The sequence below is a fragment of the Bos grunniens genome, chromosome 2 (assembly GCF_055505025.1).
Source record: "Bos grunniens cultivar Pamir isolate PY7600 chromosome 2, Bosgru_T2T1.0, whole genome shotgun sequence".
In the NCBI taxonomy this organism is placed as follows: Eukaryota; Metazoa; Chordata; class Mammalia; order Artiodactyla; family Bovidae; genus Bos; species Bos grunniens.
The window spans coordinates 63,189,222-63,204,301 of NC_141166.1; the positions used below are offsets into that span (position 1 = coordinate 63,189,222).

General features: G+C 42.0%; 1 long non-coding RNA gene and 1 pseudogene across 1 annotated transcript in view; one reads left to right on the forward strand and one right to left on the reverse strand.

Annotated features, from left to right (window-relative positions):
* The window catches only part of LOC147378147 (uncharacterized), a 151,159-nt gene that overhangs the window by 18,693 nt on the left and 117,386 nt on the right, over nucleotides 1–15,080 (reverse strand). The window lies entirely within an intron of this gene.
* On the forward strand, nucleotides 4,398–5,551 carry LOC147378149 (arsenite methyltransferase pseudogene; annotated as a pseudogene).

The following is a 15,080-nucleotide window of genomic DNA, read 5'->3' on the forward strand; positions in this document are numbered from 1 at the left end:
TATTTCTGCAGTACAGCAAAGTGATTCAGTTATATATATATACATTCTTTTTCATATTCTTTTCCATATGGTTTTTCATAAGGCTGTTGAATATAGTTCCCTGTGCTGTACAGTAGGGCCTTGTTGTTTATCCATTCTCTATATAATAGTTTGTTTCCACCAATCTTAATCTACCCCCTCCCCCCGCCCCCACCCCTTGGCAACCAGTCTGTTCTCTGTGTCTGTAAGTCTGTTTCTGTTTTGCAGTTAGATTCATCTGTGCCATATTTTAGATTCCACATATAATTGATATCATATGGTATTTGTCTTTCTCTATCTGACTCATTACACTTAGTATGATAATCTCTAGGTCCATCCATGTTGCTGCAAATGCCATTTCATTCTTTTTATGGCTTAGTAGTATTCCATTGTGTATATATTCCATTTTTTATCCAGTCATTTGCCAATGGACATTTAGGTTCTTTCCATGTCTTGGCTACTGTGAATAGTGCTGCTATGAAAATAAAGGTGCCGTATCCTTTTAGATTATTGTCTGGATATATGCTCATATAATTGCTGAATCACATGGTAGTTCTATTTTTAGTTTTCTGAGGAGCCTCCATACTGTTTTCCACAGTGGCTATGCCAACTTCCATTTCCACCAACAGTGTGGTTCACAAGGGACATTTTTCAATGGAACTCAACAGTATGAGGGTCTTTTATTTGGGGAATCAAAATACCACAGGAATAATTTTTGGATACACAACCTAAAAAAGTTTGTTTTCTTTTTGTTTCTGGGATTTTTTTCCCTTTATTTATTTATTTCAGTTTCTTTGTTTGTCTTCTTCAAGGAATTTAAGACATTTTCTCCCATTGCTAAGATGCAACTCCCTCTGACACAGAGATAAATGGGGGGCTTGACCCCCTCTTAGTGATACCAGAGACTGGACTTGCCAAAACTCTATCACAGGCCAAGGTTACAGACAGTACTGAGCACTTTTCTTGACTAGTTTTTAAGCTCTGAAGGCATGAAAACTCTTCCTTCAGTAAGAAAATACATTTCTTGCTTATTCTAAAATCTTGACTGAAAACTTCCCAATGGCAGCCACAGCGGAGTCCCCAGTGCACTGCCTCCCTACCTACCCACAGGAGAGGCCTGGAGGGGGAAGGGAGGTTTCACCCCGTTTTGGTCACCCCTGAGAATAGACTGGAACCTGAACTTTGATCAGGCAAATCTGGCCCTACCACCTATGTGATCTCTGAGTTTTAGCTACCTTAGCCATCAAAAAGGACATAATAAGAATATCTAACTCATAGGTTTGTATGCTGATTATATTAATATCGATAAATGTAGATAAAGTTCTTAACATCATATCTGGCCTGTGTTGAACACTCAGTGAATAGCAGCTATCACTATTTTACTGTGAATAATCACTTCTCAAGTAAAAACAGGGGCTGCACCAAATACTGGCCTAAGTACCATTCACATGGGAATAATACTGACATAGGGAATTTCCCCTTGACTTTCACACTAAAAGACTAAATGGCACTGAGAAAACCATAATTGAACAAGACACATGTACCACAATGTTCATTGCAGCACTATTTACAATAGCTAGAACATGGAAGCAACATAGATGTCTATCAGCAGATGAATGGATAAAGAAGCTGTGTTATATATATATGGGCTTCCCTGGTAGTTCAGACAGTAAAGAGTCTCCCTACAGTGCAGGAGACCTGGGTTCAATCCTTGGGCCACGAAGATCCCCTGGAGAAGGAAATGGCAACCCACTCCAGTATTCTTGCCTGGAAAATCCCATGCACAAAGGAGCCTGGCAGGCTACAGTCCATGGGGTCACAAAGAGTTGGACACAACTGAGAGACTTCTCTTCACTTCATGTGTGTGTGTGCGTGTGTGTGTGTGTGTGTGTGTGTGGAGTATTACTCAGGCATAAAAAGGAAAAGGAACAAATTTGGTCAGTGCTAATGAGGTGGATGAAACTAGAGCTCATTATACAGAGTGAAGTAAGTCAGAAGAGAAAAATAAATATCGTATTTTAACACATATGTATGAGATCTAGAAAAATGATACTGATGATCCTATTTGCAACATAGCAAAGGAGACACAGACATAAAGAACAAACTTATGGACACAGGGGCGGGGGTGGGGCGGAGAGGGTGGGACGAATGGAGAGAGTAGCATGGAAGTATATACGCTACTACATGTAAAATAAATAGCCAACGGGAATTTGCTGTATGACTGAGGGAACTCAAACCAGGGCTCTATGACAACCTAGAGGGTTGGGATGAGGTAGGAGGTGGGAGGGAGGTTCAAGAAGGAGGGGACATACGTGTACCTATGGCAGATCCACGTTACTGTGTGGCAGAAACCAACACAATATTGTAAATCAATTATCCTTCAATTAAAAATATTTGTTTAAAAAAGGCTGAAAGGCAAGAAGATCCTTTTAAAAGCCCTTCATTGATAGAGGGTAGGTCAATTTGTTCAGGTCCGTTCTAGAGACAAGCCAGCTCCTAGTAATTTAAGAAGAAATTCAATATTGTGTCTCAGCCCAAGAAAAAAAGATAATGCTACTCCATTTTTTAAGGGAAATTTGAAAACATCCATAGGGAGCTCCCAACTTCCAATTCTGTATTTAAGAACTGAGCTGATTAGAGGGTTTTGCTATTAAGAAATTGTACAAACTCCACTGTTGATTTTAGAACTTTTTCTGCTCAAAAGGGACCTGGTTGTTATAGGAATTATTTTCTTAAGTCACAACAAAATTTTAAGAAGCACATTCATCATCCCAAGGGTGCAACTGTTCACATTTGGATGCATAGCCTAATCTTAATGCTATCTTCCCAGTTTTCTGCTCCTTTTTACACTAATTTCTTAGGAAAAAAATTGCAGCAATTGCCTCCTCCAAATTCCTCCCTGGTGGGTCTGCCTTCAGACATTCCCATCAGCTTTCCACTAAAAGAGCCCTCTTCTCTCTGGTGTTTGCCTCTCTTTCCCTCTCCTTCCTCCTGAAAGCTCTTTCTTTGCTCTGCTTGTAAGATGTCAGTCCTCCAGTCCCCCATTCCCCATCCATTCTTGGTTTGCTTTGCAGTTTCTTCTCTTCCTCCAGCCTCTCAGAGCTGGAGCACCAGGGACTCAGTCCTCTTCTCTTCCCTGGGGTCCTTGTCTAGACTTAGGCTTGAAACAGCCCCTCCAAGCTCACTCCGCAGCCCTGCCCTCTCCTCCAATTCCAGACTCCCCTCTGTAACTCTCTACCAAGCATCTCTACTTGGCTGTGCTGTGGACACCTCAAATTCAATACCTGATGCTGAGACCTGATCAGTCCCAGCTCCACCCTTTCAGTTTCCTAGTTAAAAACCCCACAGTTATCTTCTCACACTCCCATCCAGTCTGTCCCCAAAACTGTATCATTTATGATTCAAAATATATCCTAGGAATTCCCATGTGGTCCAGTGATTAGGACTCTGAGCTTTCACTGCTGAAGGCACAGGTTCAGTCCCTGGTAGGGGAACTATGACCCCACAAGCCACACAGCACAGCCCCAAAATAAATAAATGTGAATCTATATCCCATCTCCTACCATTTCTGCTCACCTCTGACACAATCACAGGGGTCCCATTTGCTTCCAACTCTCATCTATAGAACTGAAGTCATCTGGACAGCAAGGAAAACAAACCAGTCAATCCTAAAGGATATCAACCCTGAATATTCATTGGAAGGACTGATGCTGAAGCTGAAGCTCCAATACTTTGGCCACCTGATATGAAGAGCCAACTCGTTGGATAAGACCCTGATGCTGGGAAAGACTGAGGGCAGGAGGAGAAGGGGGTGACAGAGGATGAGATGGTTGGATGGCATCACTGACTCAATGGACATGAGTTTGAGCAAACTCAGGGAGATAGTGAAGGACAGGAAAGCTTTGTGTGCTGCAGTCCATGGGGTCACAGAGAGTCAGACATGACTGAGTGACTGAACAATCCTGTTGTTCTCTATGGAACAGGATTGTCCAGTGGAAATAGGAGGGGATCACACCCGTAAACTTACATTTTCTACTAGCCACATCCATGAAAGGAGAATGAAGCAACTGGATTAACTTTAACAATATATTTATTTAATTCGATATATATAGCTTCCCTGGCGGCTCCATCAGTAAAGAATCTGCCTGTAATGTAGGAGACCTGAGTTTGACCCGTGGGTTGGAAAGATCCCCTGGAGGAGGGCATGGCAACCCACTCCAGTTTTCTTGCCTGGAGAATCCCACGGACAGAGGAGCCAGGTGGGGTACAGTCCATGGGATCACAAAGAGTTGGACTTGACTAAGCAACTAAGCACAGCACACAGCATCTAGCCTCAAGAGCCATCTGAAGGGTACCCAAGTCCTGGATACAGAGGAAACATGGTGACCCCCTGCGACACTGAGATCCAGAAAGACGTGCAGGTGCTGAAGGTATCAGCAGACCAATGCCTGTGTCACTGCAGCAGGCTGGTCGCAAAAACAGCCAGGAAGCCCTGCAGTATATACACGAGGAAGCATCCTTGAGGTATTATGGCTGTGGTCTGGTCATCTCTGAGTGTCTGGAAAACTGCTGGATTTTGGACCTGGGTAGTCAAATTAACTGAGATTGCTATGCTCTTAGTTAGTTTGTTGGTGAGAAGGGACATGTCACTGGAATAGACATGACAGGAGGTCAGGTAGAAGTGGCTAACAAGTACATTGAATATCACATGGAAAAATATGGCTTCCAGGCACCCAATGTGACCTTTATTCATGGCTACATAGAGAAACTGGAAGAGGCTGGAATCAAGAATGAGTGTTATGATATTGTGATATCCAATTATGTCATTAACCTTGTACCTAATGAACAGCAAGTGCTGCAGGAGATATATTGAATGTTAAACATGGTGGAAGGCTATATTTCAGTGACATCTTTGCTAGTCTTGAATTGCCAGGAAAAATCAGGACACACAAAGTTTTATGGGGTGAGTCCCTGGGTGGTACTTTGTACTAGAAAGACCTTCCTATCTTTGCCCAAAAAATTGGCTTCTGCCCTCACGTTTGGTCATTGCCAATTTCATTACGTTCAAAACAAGGATCTAGAAAACGTGATTGGTGACTGCTGCTTTGTTTCTGTAATATTTTGCCTCTTCAAATTCCCTAAGACAGGACCAACCAAAAGATGCCAAGTTATTTATAATGGAGGAATCATGGGACACGAAAAAGACTCAATATTTGATACAAATTTAACATTTAAGAAAGATGAAACTGTCGAAGTGGATGAAGAAACAGCAGCTATCTTGAAGAATTCACAATTTGCCCAAGATTTTCTGATCAGGCCAACTGGAGAGAAATTGCCAACCTGTGGAGGCTGTACTGCTTTAGCAGCAAAGGATACAATCACAGATCCATCCAAGGTTGCTCAAGAGTCTGACAATACAAAGTCCAGAAGTCCCCTACTGTTGCTGGTTGCTGTCACAAAGAAATGCTGCGAAAACAACAGCTGTCCAGAAGACAGTGGGCAGGAGATGGCAGAACGAGTTACACGTGTTTAAACCTGCTCTTCTTCATAGCCCATATGACAAGAAAGAACAAATGGCAAAAATCCACTGCATTTCAGATAAAAATAAATGAATTATTTTTACAAAGTGAAAAAAAGACCATATATCTAAAATATTGCCATTTCAATGTGTAATCAAATATAAAAATGATGAAGATATTTTAAATTATTTTTTGTACTAAAGAATACAGACTTGGGCTTCCCCCAGTGGCTGAGTAGCAAAGAATCTGCCTATAATGCAGGAGCCACAGGAAATGCAGGTTTGATCTCTGGGTTGAGAAAATCCCCTGGAAGAGGGCACAGCAACCCACTCCAGTATTCTTGCTTGGAGAATCCCATGGACAGAGGAGCCTGGCAGGCCACAGTCCATGGGGTCGCAAAGAGTCGGTCATGAATGAAGCAACTTAGCAGCAACAGCAGCAGCAGTATTGAATTTGGCCTTTGAGCCCAGCGTGTATTTTACAATTACAATGCACTCAGTTCAAAGTAGCCACAATTCAGGTTCTCAGTGGCCACAAGGAGTTAGAGGTTATCATACTGGACAGTGCAGCTATAGAATATAATAAACACAGAAAACATCCCTCCCATTTCTCTTCAAGCAAAAGTAGAACTCCTGGCAGTGGCTTTCGGGACCGTCTGTAATCACACTGCTCTCACCTCTTTGGCCTCACCCCTCCTTGCCTGACTCCAGCCGTATTGGATCCCTCAGTGGTCCCCGGATGAGCCAGGTACACGTGGCCCCAGGGCCCTTGCAAGGTCCCCTTCACCTGGGGCCTTTCCTATCCCATGGTCACTCCTTCATCCCCCTTCAATCTTTTTTTTTTAATTTATTTTATTGGAATATAGTTGATTTACTATGTTGTGTTCATTTCTTCTATACAGCAAAGTGATTCAGTTATACATACATATATTGGGTTGGCCAAAAAGTTCATTCGAGTTTTTTCTTACCATCTTAAAGAAAACCCCAAATGAACGTTTTGACCAACCCAATGCATACTTTTCCATATTCTTTTCCACTATGGTTTATCATATAGTCCCCTGTGCCACACAGTAGGAATTTGTTGTTTATTCACTCCCTCAATCTTAACCCAAATGCTACCTTCTCAGTGAGGCTGTCCAGACTGAGGCTTTTTTCAGACTGAAAACCCTCCACTCACCACCCCTACACACCCTCACCATCCTCTATCTTCCTTAGACGGATCTACTTTCTGTCACACTTTTAACCTCCTAACGTGCCATAAAATCACCTCTCTCCCCACACTAGACTGTCATCTACACGGTTACGTCGGGGTTTTGCTGTGTTTGTTCACTAATGCCTTCCTAGGGCCTAGAGCGCTGCCTGGCGACACACAATAAGCACCCATTAAAGATTTGTTGACTCAGATTGTATTTTTTTTTAATTTAAATTTATTTATTTTAATTAGAGGCTAATTACTTTACAATATTGTATTGGTTTTGCCGTACATCAACATGAATCCACCACAGGTGTACACAGGTTCCCAATCCTCAGATTGTATTTTTATTCACTTCACACAACACGAAGACTGTTCCTCCACCATTAAATATTCATCTTTATCATCATTTAATGATGGTATGGTATATATCATGTGTAGATAAAGTACATTTTTATTCACCCAACCTAATTGTGAAAATTAAGATATTTCCAGCTTTTCCCCATTATGCAGCTATCCTTGGGATCTAGATAAATATTTGTTGGCAAATCTGATTATGTCTGGATCAAAAGAAATGTAATTTGAAAGCCTATTGTTTTTCAGTCTCAGGTTTCCCATTATAAGTAAAATTTAATAAGCACTGTAGTTAGAATGTCATGTGCATCTGGGATTCTCTTTGAATAAATTCCTAGCAATGAAATAATGGAGGAAGGCAAATGTTTTTGTTATCATTTTGGTACATATGGACTGTACTTAATTGTTGACTAGCTTTAGCTAGACCAGTGAACTATACATCTTAATCACCTGCATAGTTTTTGTATTTTTTTTATTGACGTATAGGAGGATTATTCTTTTCCATTATAGGTTATTATAAGATACTAAGTATAGTTCCCTATGCTTATTGGTTATCTATTTTACATATAGTAGTGTGTTTATGTTAATCCTGAACTCTTAATTTATCCCTCATCCCCTTCCCCTTTTGGTAACCATAAGACTGTTTTCTATGTCTGTGAGTCTATTTCTGTTTTGCATGTAAACTCATTTGTATTGATTTTTTTAATTTCACATACAGGCGATATCATACGGTATTTGTCTTTCTATGACTGACTTAACTTAGTATGATAGTCCCTAGGTCCATCTATGTTGTTGCAAATGGCATTACTCCATTCCTTGTTAGGGCTGAGTAAACACTTTCACTCTTCACTTTTCATGCATTGGAGAAGGAAATGGCAACCCACTCCAGTGTTCTTGCCTGGATAATCCCAGGGATGGGGGAGCCTGGTGGGCTGCCATCTATGGGGTCGCACAGAGTCGGACACGACTGAAGCGACTTAGCAGCAGCAGCAGCAAACATCTTTATCCATTCATCTGTCAATGGACATTTAAGATGCTTAATATCCTGGCTATTGTAAATAGTGCTGCAATGAACATTGGGTTGCAGGTATCTTTTTTAATTAGAGTTTTCATCTTTTTCAGATATATGCCCAGAAGTGGGATTGCTGGATCATATGGCAACTCTATTTTTAGGGTTTAAGAAATCTCCATGCTGCTCTTCGGAATGACTGTACCAACTTACATTCCCGACAGTAGAGAAGGGTTCTTTTTTCCACATCCAAAACAGGACTTTTATTGGACCTGGGACAGTTTCACTTTTTTGATGTGGTCCTTCTAGAATGCACAGCTGCAAACATGTATGTAGACACTAAAGTTTAATTCAACCAACTACACCAAGTCCCACTGTCTCAGCACCAAGTTCCAGGGCAGAGCCACAGGAGAGGGACAACACTTCCTCCCTTCCACCTTGCACTGCACCCATCAGACACTAGTTTCACTGATAACAAGTTGGTGTTGTCCATGCTGGGGTAGTGGGGCACATAACCTAGAAAATGTGCTTCCCTGCAAGTCATTAAGGAGAAAACACCCAACTATCCGAAATGCTTGGGTGTGGTCAGCAGAATTGGAAGGATCAACCAAAGTCCCAGACTTTTTATCAACTGCAAACGTGGACACTTCTGTGGACAAGTCACTTGACTACTCTCTACCTCAGTTTTCCCATCAACTAAGTCCTTCACTGTGGGGATCAAACTATATGTTGTCTAAAGCAACAGTCCCCAGCTTGTTTGGCATCAGGGACCGATTTCTTGGAAGACAATTTTATCGTGGACCAGAGATGTCAGGCAGATGGTTCAGGTGCTAATGCAAGTAACAGGTAGCAGCAGATGAAGTTTCACTCGTTCACCCACCACTCACTACCTGCTCTGCAACCCAGTTCCTAACAGGCCATAGCCCAATACCAGTCCTAGGCCCAGGGGTGGGGACCCTGGGTCTAAAGTACTTGGGACAACACCCAGCACAGAGTGCTGCACAGGGACAGCTACAGCCATTTCTTAATACCTCTGTGAGTCTTTATCTTTGCCATCATCATTTTCCATCTACATGTCTGCATTGCAGTGGGAATGTTTGAAGGGGGTGAAAAACATCTTACTCTTTTTGTATATAAAACACAAACATGCACAATATATGAACAGACACACAGTATACCTATGCTATTAAAGGGTCATGTCGTGCCCTGTATATTCAGACAAGCTGTAATATGAAAAGATAATTCACTCGTGTTCATTGCAGCCCTGTTAACAACAGCTAAGACATGGAAGCAAACTAAATGTCTATCGACAGATAAATTTGAACAAAGAGATGGAACATATACAAAATAGAACACTACTCAGTCATAAAAAAAGAATGAAATGATGTCATTTACAGCAACATGGATGAACCTAGAGATTATTATACTAAGTGAAGTAAGTCAGTCCAGTCGCTCATTTGTGTCCGACTCTTTGCGACCCCATGGACTGCAGCATGTCAGGCCTCCCTGTCCATCACCAACACCTGGAGCTTACTCAACTCATGTCCATTGAGTCACTGATGCCATCCAACCATTTCACCCTCTGTCATCCCCTTCTCCTGTCTTCAAATTTCCCAGCATCAGGGTTTTTTCTAAGGAGTCAGTTCTTCACATGAGGTGAACACAGTATAGGAGCTTCAGCATCAGTTCTTCCAATGAATATTCAGGGTTGATTTCCATTAGGATTGACTGGTTTGATCTCCTTGCTGTCCAAGAGACTCTCAAGAGTCTTCTCCAATACCACAGTTCAAAAGCATCAATTCTTCAGTGCTCAGCTTTCTTTATAGTCCAACTCTCATATCCATACACGACTACTGGAAAAACCATAGCTTTGACTAGATGGACCTTTGTCAGCAAAGTAATGTCTCTGCTTTTTAATATGCTGTCTAGGTTGGTCATAGCTTTTCTTCCAAGGAACAAGTGTCTTAGTTTCATTGCTGCAATCACCATCTGCAGTGATTTTGGAACCCCAAAATATAAAGTCTGTGAGTGTTTCCATTGTTTCCCCATCTATTTGCCATGAAGCGATGGGACCAGATGCCATGATCTCAGTTTTCTGAATGTTGAATTTTAAGTCAACTTTTTCACTCTCCTCTTTCACTTTCATCAAGAGGCTCTTTAGTTCTTCATCCAGCCCAGCATTTCACATGATGTACTCTGCATATAAGGTAAATAAGCAGGGTGACAATACACAGCCTTGATGTATCCCTTTCCTGATTTGAAACCAGTCTGTTGTTCCATGTCCACTTCTAATTGTTGCTTCTTGACTTGCATACAGATTTCTCAGGAGGCAGTTAAGTCAGACAAAGACAAATAGCATATGATATCACTTGTATGTGGAATCTAAAATATAACTGTGGAAAATTCTTAAAGAGATGAGAATACCACACCACTTACCTGTCTCCTGAGAAACCTGTATACAGGACAAGAAGCAACAGTTATAACTGGACATGGGACAACAGAATGGTTCAAAATTGGGAAAGAAGTATGTCAAGACTGTATATTGTCATTCTCTTCATTTAACTTATATTCAGAGTACATCATGGGAAATGCTGGGCTGGATGAATCACAAGCTGGAATCAAGTTTGCTGGGAGAAATATCAATAACCTCAAATATGCATATGACACACCCTTATGGCAGAAAGCAAAGAGGAACTAAAGAGCCTCTTGATGAAGGTGAAAGAGGCGAGTGAAAAAAATGGCTTAAAACTCAACATTCAAAAAATGAAGATCATGGTGTCTGGTCCCATCACTTCATGGCAAATAGATGGAAAAACAGTGACAGACTTTATTTTGAGGGGCTCCAAAATCACTATGAAAGGTTACTGCTCCCATGAAATTAAAGGACACTTGCTCCTTGGTAGAAAAACTATGACAAACCTAGACAGCATATTTAAAAGCAGAGATATTACTTTGCCAACAAAGGTCCGTACAGTCAAAGCTACTGGTTTTCCAGTAGTCATGTTACAGATGTGAGAGTTGGACCATTAGGAAGGCTAAGCACCAAAGAATTGATGTTTTTCAACTGTGGTGTTGGAGAAGACTCTTGAGAGTCCTTTGGACTGCAAAGAGATCCAACCAATCAATCCTAAAGGAAATAACCCTGAATATTCACTGGAAGGACTGATGCTGAAACTGAAGCTTTAACACTTGGCCACCTGATGCAAAGAGCTGACTCATTAGAAAAGACACTAATGCATGGGAAGATTGAGGGTAGGAAGAGAAAGGGGTGACAAAGGATGATATGGTTGGATGGCATGACCAATTCAATGGACATAAATTTGAGGAAACTCCCGGAGATAGTGGAGGAGAGAGGAGCCTGGCGAGCTGCAGTCCATGGGGTCACAAGACTTGGACATGACTTAGTGACTGAACAACAACAGAAAATAAACACAAATGAACTTATCTACAAAACAGAAACAGACTCACATAGAGAACATACATGTGGGTACCAAAGACGGGTAGGGATAATGGGGATGGACTAAAAGTTTGGGATTACCAGATGCAAATTATTATATATAAGATGGACAAACAAGAAGGTCCTACTGTATAGCAGAGGGAACTATGTTCTGTACCCTGTGATAAAGCATAATTGAAAAGAATATTTTTTAAAAATATCAGCCCTGGACCACAAGACTACAGAGCAGACCCACTGTCTTGGACTGCTCGACCCCCATCAGAGCACCTGCCGAAAGGGCAGAGTTCGTACAAAAACTCCTCTCAGTCTCAAGGGATTCCTTAAAAAATCCTCTTTCCCCTCAGGATACACTGAGACATTTCTGTTGTCTTTAGAATGTTTTATTGTTTGGTAGGATTTTTTAAATATAGAAAAAGATTCCTTTCTCTGCACCTTGAATCATATCATGCAGCTGGTTTACTGAGCTGCCTTTGTAGACAGCTGGCTTCAGGAACACCTCTAGTTAGAAACATGTTGAAATCAAAGCAGAATGTCCCAAAATGGAGCCTCACATAGAGGAATTACTCAACAGGTGTTTCTTGACCATACATTAAGCACATTTTATTAATTGAAGTATAATGGGTTTATAATTTGTGCTGGTTTCAGGTGTACAACAAAGTGATTCAGTTATGTATCTTTGTATTAAGATATATGATAAAAGATCTATGTATTCTTTTAAAGATTTTTTTCCCTTATAGGTTATTACTAAATATTGAGTGTAGTTGCCTGTGCTATATAGTAGGTCCTTCTTGGTTATCTATTTTATATATAGTAGAGGCAGTTTTTTTTTGGTAATCTTGGTTGTCACTTACCTTTATTTTTACAGTAGGGAAGACAGGCCAAAGAACTCCACATCACAAGACCTGCAAGGTCACTCTGCCCACACTGAGGTTCCAGGCTGTGCCCCCAGGAGGCAGCAGGAAAGGGGTGCTGTTGAGACCCCCACAGACTGGGCTGGAACTACCCGGCTGGGTCATGTACATGTATCACTGCCTCTCTGTAAGTTGCATCCTAGCCCACCTGCAGGTCCACAGAGATTCACATCCTGAGAAATGGCATAAACAAAGAGGCAGAGACACAGGGGCCAGGAGGTGCCGGCATCTGGAGCCCCTCTCGGCTGAGCCCTGGGAGGAGGCGGTCAGGTGTACAGCTGTAATTACCAACAGCAGGCTTCTTTATTTACACTTTCTCTTCGTTCATGTCTTTAATGAGCTCCTGCTAATGGCACATGTGAATTGGAAAGGCCTTAACTGCGCTTTCAACACCTTGTCATTCTTATGAGCCAATTACAAGGAGCTGCTCATTGCTGATTGCAGTGAACTGAACTGTTCATTACCCTGAACAGGTGTCTCACCAGTAATAATGATCATGATCATCTCCTACAGACAGGAAAGAAGGACGAAATTTAAAGACAATGGGAGGACGGCTCCATACCCTGCTAGCAATAGCAGCCGGTTGGGCAGCACCAGTGGGCAGCACCCAGTCATCCAAAATGCCCTCCCCTGCCCAGACAGATGGTTTTCCTCACTCTTTGAACCTTCTATTTACTATGTTCCAAATACTTAGCAGACTAACTATTGACAAGCCAAGACATGAACACAACCTGATTGTCCATCAACAGACAATTGAATTAAGAAGATGTGAGATACACAAATACACACATATACTTTTACACATATATACAAGGAAATACTATTCAGTCTTTAAAAAATGAAATAATGCCATTTGTAGCAATATGGATGGACCTAGAGATGATCATACTAAGTGAAGAAAGTCAGACAAACACCACATGATATCATTTATATGTGGAATCCAAAATACGACACAAATGAACCCATCTATGAAACAGAAACAGACTCACAGACACAGAGAACAGATTTGTGGTTGCCAAGGGGAGGCAGGAGTGGTGGGGGACGGACTGAGAGTTTGGCATTAGCAGATGCAAACTATTATGTGTAGAATGGATAAACAACATGGTCCTACTGTATAGCACAGGGAATTACATTCAATACCCTGAGATAAACCTGATGGAAAAGAATATGTAAGAGAATGTATATGTACGTACAACCACCTCACTTTGCTGTACAGCAGACACTGATACAACTTGGCAAATCAACTGAACTTTAATAAAATAAAATTTTAATTAATTAACTAAAATAAAAAGAACAAAGTAGAAAAAAAGAATTTGCCTTTTGAACAAGGTTCCAGATAAGGCTGCTTCTGCTGGTGCTTGAACCACTAGAATAGTGGAATAGTTGTGAGGACAGTGCGTGTGTGCCAAGTGGCTTCAGTTGTGTGGAACTCTTTGCAACCCCGTGGACTGTAGCCCACCACGTTCCTCTGTCCGTGGGATTTTCCAGGCAAGAGTACTGGAATGGGTTGCCATGCCCTCCTCCAGGGGATTTTCCTGACCCAGGGATCAAACCCATGTCTCCTGCAGCTCCTGTGAGGGAGCCTGTAGTATCAACTTAGGTTCAAATATTGATATAAACTTGCTTTTTACCTCCAATGGGATCATCGGCAGGTCACTAATTCTTTCTGAGCCTCAACTGTAAAATGGGATAAGATTATCTATTTGAGTGTTGCTCAGCTGGAGAAGGCAATGGCACCCCACTCCAGTACTCTTGCCTGGAAAATCCCATGGATGGAGGAGCCTGGTAGGCTACAGTCCATGGGTTAGCGAAGAGTCAGACATGACTGAGCGACTTCACTTTGACTTTTCACTTTCATGCATTGGAGAAGGAAATGACAACTCACTCCAGTATTCTTGCCTGTAGAATCCCAGGGACGAGGGAGCCTGGTGGGCTGCCATCTATGGGGTCGCACAGAGTCGGACATGACTGAAGCGACTTAGCAGCAGCACCAGCAGAGGACAAGCAATGAACAGCTTTCCTGGTGGCTCAAATGGTAAAGAATCTGAATGCAATGTGGGAGTTCTGGGTTCAATCCTGGGTCAGGAAAAACCCCCATTCCCCAAAGGGGAATGGCTACTTGCTCCAGTATTCTTGCCTAGAGAATTCCACGGACAGAAAAGAACCTGGCAGGCTATAGTCATGAGGTTGCAAAGAGTCAGACACAACTGAGTGACTAACACTTTCATTTTCTTTCACTTTCAGAGGACAAACAATGAGCAAGCTAGGACTCATGCAGCAGGCACTCTGTAGCTATTACTGTTTGTTGGAGAGCCTAGGCATCTTGCTGCATGGCACCAAGTCAAGCGTGACAGTCAGAATTGGAACCGACATCTTTCTCCGGAGCTTGGCTGTCTTACTCTGAGGACTTCCTTAACACACTTACCCCACCCCTTGCCCCCAGGGTCCCAGTGCACTTAAGGATGTACCAAAAGGACTTGCCTGGTGGCTCAGTGGATAAGGAACGATGTCGTGGCCATCGTTTGTCCATCCAAGACCACACTTGAATTAGACTGTAAGTGACACAAGATCAAGAACCATGCCTGTCTTCTTTACAACTGTGTACCCAGAGGAGATTCTCA